Source organism: Myotis myotis, unplaced genomic scaffold (genome assembly GCF_014108235.1).
Source record: "Myotis myotis isolate mMyoMyo1 unplaced genomic scaffold, mMyoMyo1.p scaffold_m19_p_6, whole genome shotgun sequence".
Lineage (NCBI taxonomy): Eukaryota > Metazoa > Chordata > Mammalia > Chiroptera > Vespertilionidae > Myotis > Myotis myotis.
This window is the reverse complement of record NW_023416368.1, coordinates 45,978,666-45,986,895: the sequence shown is the minus strand read 5'-3', so window position 1 is coordinate 45,986,895 and position 8,230 is coordinate 45,978,666. Positions and strand designations below refer to the sequence as shown.

Here is an 8,230-nt window from a genome sequence, read left to right as displayed (position 1 = left end):
GTTGTTATTGATATGGATCAAATACTTTCTTATAACAAATTTCCCATAATCTCTCTGTGATCTATACTATAGTCTCTAGGCTCCAAACATACAAGTGAAGGTATGCAAGTATGTGTATGTTTTAGTGAAATTCTTCCAGTATGTTGGGAAATGGGGTGGGTGTTTAAAGTATTTCAGCACTTTAAGTACTCTCCAGAGAATTGTAAATAGATAATATTTGCTTTATGAGGTTTCTGTGGGCTATGTGTACCTCATCAGGAGAGGTACACAGTGTTCTGCAGTAATTATTCTGAGCATTACTACACTGACTAGTTGATCTGAAACCTGGTCTTGATCATACTCTTGATATCCACTTATTTCTTCTTCATGAAAGGCCATACCATTCGCAGTCAAATTCTGAGTGCCATTTGGAGTAGCTAGGTGGCACCAAATATAGGCTTTGAAAACTTGAATGCATGTTGGGGGAAAATCTTTATGAAAATGTATGTCCTCTTGGAACCTATGTTAGGGCCCCAGCAATTTGTTACATACTCTCATGTATGCTATGTCATCTTTCTCAAGACTTCTTCCAATGCAGCACTGCAACCAAAGGAACAAGTGATGTGTGTGAGGCAGTTAATCGAGGAGGAGAAAAGTCCATTTGAATGGCAGCTAAAATATTTTGAGAGAGCCCTGGCCAGGTGGCTCAGTTGGGTGAAGTGATGTGGGTTCAATTTCTGGTAAGGGCACATACATAGGTTTCCAATTTGATCCCTGTTTGGTATGGCATGCAACTGATCCATGTTTCTCTCTCACATAGATGGTTATTTCTCTCTCTCCCACCCTCTCTCTTTAAAAATCAATGAAAATATATCCTCAGGTGAGGAGATATATATATATATATATATAGGAGAGAGAGATGGAATACAGTTATCAGGTTGCTGATAATGCTGGACATGCCCACAACTTCAGAATCTTCTATTTTAACTTCATTGATGGTATTCAGTAATCTGGCAATGAAGTGTGCTAATTAATTTGGAATCTTTCATGGGGGAAGACAGATCCATGAAGAGACTCTAACTGGTCAAGGCAGTGGAGAGAATCTTGTGCCATATATGAATCTTCTCTGAATTTTTCATGTACTGTAAGGAGAAATGTCTCCTACCAGGACCCTCTCAGTTTTAACTGCATATTTCGTGAGGATTCAAACACAGATATATAATGTATGCCCAAATTTGGAAGAAGTTCCAGCTAAATACCTAACTGGCAAGGACAAGGTAATGCTGAAATACCAGAGACAGCTGAGCATTGAGGTTTTCTCTCCTGAGGAACTCCTGCAGACCCTAAAAAAAAGTTAACATAAACATGTGATAAAGATCTTCTTCCTGGAATACGCTTTGCAATTGCAGTGGGATTCCATACTCAGCCCAGTGTTGCTCGTTTCACTTGAACTTGAGTAACCACTCAACAGCGCAGTTAGCACGGGCCACACTTTGCACAGACTTGCCGCTGCTTCTTACCAACCGGCTACCTTCTGAAGGACGCTCCTGCAGTCAACTGATCTAATGATCTTTGTTTTAAAATTACTGCCACTGCTCATAGAATCTGTTCCTGAACATGATTTTGGAGAGTTGGCCTTTGTAAGACACAGGCTAAACGGCATGTTTGCAGTGATTCAATGCTACTTTTTGTAAGAGAATCCCTCTTGGAAAACTGTTTCCGTTATGTCTATGCATAGTCCGTTACTCGTTTCTGGTTTTTTTTGCATGTGTGTTTGTTTGAATTCAATGACCTTGCTCTCACACTAACAAAGCGGCTAGTTCCTCTCAGAAGACACTTCAGAGAGTAGGTGGCAGGTTCTCCCCGCTCTTCACCCGTGATTCCCAAAGCATGAAGTACCAAAATATAATTGCAAACTGCAAATGGTGATTTTTTAATTTCCTCAATGAGCAGCATGTGGGCTGGCGTTGTTCATTACTGTCCCTGGAAGCTGGAGCCCTCTAACCTTGGGCCACCCTCCCAGCGGAGTGAGTGATCACTTCCTGCCCCTCCCGCAGCCCTGAGGGCCTCCAATGACTTACCCTGCGCTGCGGCCTCTAGGCCAGCCAATCAATCCCAGCAGCAGCACCTGACTGAGCCTCACATGTGTGAGTGCCTGCGTGCATGCGTGGGTGCGTGCGTGCATGCGTGGGTGCGTGCGTGCATGCGTGGGTGCGTGCGTGCATGCGTGGGTGCGTGCGTGCATGCGTGGGTGCGTGCGTGCATGCGTGGGTGCGTGCGTGCTGCGTGCGTGCGTGCCTAGGTCCCCGTCGCAGTACACGCTGTGTGGCGGCCTCCCGTCCCGGAAGCTAGGGGAGCTGGGTGGCTGGGAAGGAGAGGAGCACCTGCCAGCCGCCTCGCTGGAGAACTGGGAGTCTCAGTCCAGCTTGGGGAGAGCCCCTGGTGTTTGGCAAGATCATGGCCGGTATGTACTTATTTAAGTCTCTTTATTTCTCAGGAAATTGAAACTTGGGAGATGAAATCACATGCTTTGGGATAGGACGCGTTAGCATTCAAACGTGACGTATGCTTGGCTCCAGCACCCGAGCTCCTTGACTGTTCTGTTCCCCAAAGACAACCCACGTCATCTGTGGACACTTTTTAACATATAAGAGTTGGAAAATTTCCCTCAAAAGTCTTTCTCACATGGCACCATGTTTACCCAATGTATAAGTCTCTAATTTCACAGAGGTAAGATATTCTAAAGATTAGCACCCGACACATAATGCATTTAATTGGATGAATCACTTGCAGTCCCATGATTTTACTGATGAGGCAACTTGTAGCTATAGAGCAGTTAAAATTATATTGCACATTCACACAGCGCTTTATGGAAGTCAGGTTCAGAACCTAAGCTTGCCTCTGCTGGCTCTATTCCTAATAAGCAACAACAACAGAAATGCCGCAAGTACAGCCAAATCACGTGGTATTTGCTTTTCTCTGAATGGCTTATTTCACTTAGCATAATACTCTCCGGGTCCATCCATTGCTATTGCAAAAGGTAACGTTTCCTTCTTTTTTATGGGTAAGTAGTGGTCCATGGTATAAATGTACCACCGCTTTTGTAGCCACACATCCACTGATGGGCGCTTGGGCTGCTTCCAAATCTTGACTATTGTAAATAATTCTGCAATGAACATAGGGGTGCAAACGTTCTTTCCAATTAGTGTTTCAGATTTCTTTGGCTATAATCCCAGAACTGGATATACTGGCTTTCCAGCATTTAAAATTCCTCTCAATGGAAGTATAATATTGTAGATATCATCTGGGAAAAACTTAGCTGTTGGTATTTTTTTTATAGAACATTTCAGAAGAAACCATGATCTTTAAAAGTTCAGTTTTCTCCGACTCTGAGATTATATATTTATTAAAGTATTTCATCCTAATTTAAATAAAATCTTTTATGTTAAATAAAAAAGAGCAGGAAATTTTGCATGTTAGATTAGATATAGATGGTTGTTAGGGTAAAAATAGCAATACTATGTCCAATTGGGAAAATAACTGGGCCAAGTTTTACATTGTTACATTATGTCATCTATTTCTATAAATACAAATATGAAATCTAATGCCATTATATTCTCAAAATTTCAGTATTTTTTTTTGGGGGGGGGAAAGCTGATATTCATGAAATGTCTCTTTTTATTTGAAACTAGAGGCCCAGTGCACAAAATATGTACACGGGGCAGGGGGACTCCCCTCAGCCTGGCCTGCACCTCTCACAGTCCAGGAGCCCTCGGGGGATGTCTGACTGACAGCTTAGGCCTGCTTCCCATGGGGAGTGGGGCTGGCAGTCAGACATAGCGCTGCCACAGAGGTGGGAGAGACTCCTGCCACCACTTCTGCGCTCACCAATCATGAGCCTGGCTCAGGGCTTCTGGCTGAGTGGCGCTCCCCCTAAGGGAGCACACCCACCACCAGGGAGTAGCTCCTACGTTGAGCATCTGCCCCCTGGTGGTCAGTCTGCATTATAGTGACCAGCCATTCCTCCATTTGGTCGATTTGCATATTAGCCTTTTATTATATAGGATTATGTCATGGTAATATAAACCATAAAAAAAGGATGTAAGATTTTTGTTACAAAGATGTTTTGGTTATCAACAGCATATGGTTAAAAAGTATCTGTAGTCTACCAATAAAGTATGATAAACACTTGGCATTTTCAGGATATGAGCTGATAAAATTGCTTATATGCATGAAAAAGTAATTTAAGTTGAAAAAGTATATCTTCAATTAAAAATTACAAATAAGATAAAAAGCAGAAAGAAGCAGAGATAGGAAAATGAACTGTACAGATGAGAAAATATTTAATTTGTAGATGATTGATGAAAGGAAAAACAGTGATAGAAAAACTGTAAAAGGGATCTTTAAAATAATTTTTAACTTGACTTTTTAATGCAGTTTTAAAATCTATATTTGATTTGGGTTACATAAAACTAAACTTGGAATTTTCTGTAAGTTACATCATTATGGAACTAAAGACAAAATATCAAGTGAAATGTTTTGAAACATATTTCTAAGAGAAATGGCAAGTTAATGAGCAAGAATTAAAGATTCTGATTACTCTTTTGTAATAATTTATATCAATAAATAAGAAATAGCCTTCCTTAAATATATTTCATATATTATTCATGTATTTTAGAATTTTATTAATATAAAATGTTCTTATTCTAAAAACTGGGCATAGTTTTGTTTCCTTGAATGTTATATTGTTTAGCATTCATGCTTAACCAAAATTTGATTTTTATTTGAAATAAATTATTTGGAAAAATAAATTTAACTATAAAAGGCAATTTTAGCCCGGCCAGATGTGGTTCAGTGGTTGAACATCCACCTATGAACAAGGAGGTCACAGTTCAATTCCTAGTGAGGGCACATATCCGGGTTGTGGTCTAGATTCCTAGTAGGGGGGTGTGCAGGAGGCAGCTGATCAATGATTCTCTCATCATTGATGTTTCTGTCTCTCTCTCCCTCTCCCTTTTTTTCTGAGATCAATAAAAAAAAATATATTTTTAAAAAGGCCTTTTTAAAAACTAACTGGAACACTGGCTGATGTTGTTCAGTTGGTTGAGCATCAGTCCTTTCCATGTACCCAGAGCTCACCGGTTCAATCCTGGTCAAGACACATGCCCAGTTTCTGACCCCATCCCCAGTAGGTGCGTGCAGGAGGCAGCTGATGGATTTTTTTTCTCTCTCTTTTCCTCTACCTTCCTCTGTCTCTAATATCAATAAAAACAAATGTAGAGAGGGGAAAAAACCTAACTGAAGTGCTAACAGGAGTTTAATATGTTAGGTATAATATTTTTACAACATTTTAAAGACTGGGTGCTGCTAAAATAACATTTAGGAAATGTGTCTCTTTAAATAAAAGAATAATATATATTAAGGAACATCACCTAAATTCCAATAACATGCAAATATTTCACTTATTTTCTTTGAATTAGTAGTCTATGTGTGTCTTTTGTGGAAAACTTGTTTGTTTATATCTAGTCTGATCATCCTACATATATAGTTATGTATCTTGTTTTCTTTAACAAACATTTCTCTTTACATCAGCAAAGATTTTTTTACTAATTTATATTTCTTCCAAATGTCATTGTAAATTTCTGCATACAAATATTCACATATTAGGATTTTTTTTTGGTCAGCAAACAAAACCCACACTTGATAAAGCGAATGTAAAGGAAATCATTAGCTATGACTTTTGTAATAAGCACAAGCAGTATTGTCATGTCCTTTATGGCGTCAACCTCATTCATAGGTTCTCTGATTGACCCCCCAACTTTTCACAGATGGCCTGTGACCATAATGATGCCCAAGTACCTAATATATATATATATCATGAACGTAAATGTTAAACTAGGAAACATTTAGGAAAAAGTGTGAGATAAACTTAGGAACCTAGGGGCAGGTAAGAAGTTTTTAGACTTAATATTAAAAGCATCATTTATAAAAGAAGTAATTGGAATAATTGTACCTTATCAAAATTAAACATTTTCAATGGAAGACCCTGTTAAGAGCATAACAAGAAAAGCTATACACTAGAGGAAAATATTTGCAAACCACTTATTCAACCAAGGGCAGTATTAAGAATATATAAAAAATGAGTTGAGATTTTCTTTTTCCACTCATGGTTAGGGCCACTCCTAAGAGAGAGTCAAAGTTGTCTAATTCTGAGTAATGCTGACTTACAGAATGCAAACATGTATATATCATGTAACACCATGTTTGCACTATTTCATTCTTGGTTATATGGTTATTAGTAAGCCGCTATAGTTTGAGGTTGAGGCAGGGGAAGGCCTCTAACAGAAGGTGTGATAAACCTGTTCTTATAACTCACTTGTAACTTCAAGCCCTTCTAGGGACTGTTTCGTATAAACTATTGCCACATAATGTTGAAGTACTTCTTGCCTCCCAGACTTATGGTTAGGCGAATGAAAAAGCACTTGAAAACATGATACAAGTTTATATCCTTTGGTTACTTGGTGTTCTACTAGTAAGGGTACATATTCAATTTTCTCTGAAAGGCGAGTGTACTTTTTACTTTGAACAAAAATTAGAATATATATCGTTAAAGAGATAGTCAAAATCCAAGTCTCAGGAGTACCTGCTGATTCTCTTATCAGTGTGCGCCACATGCTATTGATCTGCCATCAGCACTTGCAGCAGCAGTAGATCTGTTCATGAAAAGTGATAGAGCTGCTGGCTTTTCAGTCTTGAGCGGCTCAGTTGCTTTCTCTTTCTCTGAACTCCAGGAAATGGCAAAAAATTTTCAAATAACAGAGTAAATGTTAAGAGTAGGATAACTTTTTTGTTTGGTATGGAGGTGAGAAAATTCAGACTTGCTATGATTAGCAGAATTCCCACAAGTTGTGTGGGTGTCCTATATAATCCCTGATTTTGTTGATGAAAATTGTGGGAATAACATCTTATTACTATGCTATAGCAAAAGGGTGGGCCTGACCTAATGAGGAGGGCTGTTTACAAGTGGAGAGTTTTTCCCAGCTGAATGCAGAGAAAGTTTGAGGCATGCTTGCTGGCTGGCCTGAAGGACAGCAAGAGGTTGTGACCTGCTGATGGAGGCCATGTGGCAAAGAGGTCCAGGTAGCTTCTATGATCTAATAACAGTAACTGACTGACATCTAGCAAGAAAACAGGGATACCAATCATACAGCTGCAAGGGGATGACTTCTTTTTAAAACCAGTCTTACAGGGTTGTTCTAAGAATCAACTTACCAAAGTAAAGAACGTAAACTATGCCTGTGGCATATTAAATGCTCAATAAATATTAACTATCTTATCATAAAAAAAGATATGGATGGCATACTTTTCAAAGTGGTCATTAAGACTGACTTCAAAATTGTAGTGTAGATTATTTAACCACATCCAAGAAGTGTTGTCCCATAACAAACTTGTGGTATTTAAACATGTCCATATCTTGTATGGTGTCTATAAAAATAAAGTATTAAAAATATGAAAATCTCTTAAGAACAAAGCACATGCATAACGATGAAAACTAGTCACTAAAATAGAAATAATTTAGTTAATATCGTTAAAGAATTTAGAGAACCACTTAAGTGATTAAAACCTATTTCTACATACAGTCTGTAAGTATCTATGTAATAAAAGCCTAAGTGACCTTTACGGTGGAACGACCAGAATGACTGGTCGCTATGATGCACACTGACCACCAGGGGGAAGACGCTCAACACAGGAGCTGCCACCTGGTGGTCAGTGCGCTCCCACAGGAAGTGCTGCTCAGCCAGAAGCCAGGCTCATGGCTGGCGAGCACAGTGAGCACAGCGGCAGTGGTGGAAGCCTCTCCCACCTCCCTGGCAGCACTAAAGAGCAGCAAACTGAGTGGTGAGTGAGCAGGCGGTAAGGAGCGAGGGATTACAGATTGCGAGAGGGTGCAGGCCGGGCTGAGGGGACCCCCCTTACCGCCCCCCACCCCCCCGCCGCCGCACAAATTTCGTGCACCAGGTCTCTAGTATGGTATAAGTGACGATTTGTATATCTATGTACATTAAGAGAACTGTCTGGGGTTTAATTCTTTAATTGCATTTGCAGCTACAAATTAGAGATATAATTATTTAACTGATTTTAATGTTTATTACCAAATATTGTATTCAAAAACAATCACAATTTTTAATCCCTTAAGGGGTACTATACTAGTTACCTAGTACTGAGAAGCAAATTATTACAAAATTTAACA

At 39.4% G+C, this 8,230-nt stretch overlaps 1 pseudogene; it reads right to left on the bottom strand.

Annotated features, from left to right (window-relative positions):
* Positions 1-240: 240 nt before the first annotated feature.
* LOC118657950 lies at positions 241-1,935 on the bottom strand (annotated as a pseudogene).
* Between the last annotated feature and the right edge of the window lie 6,295 nt (positions 1,936-8,230).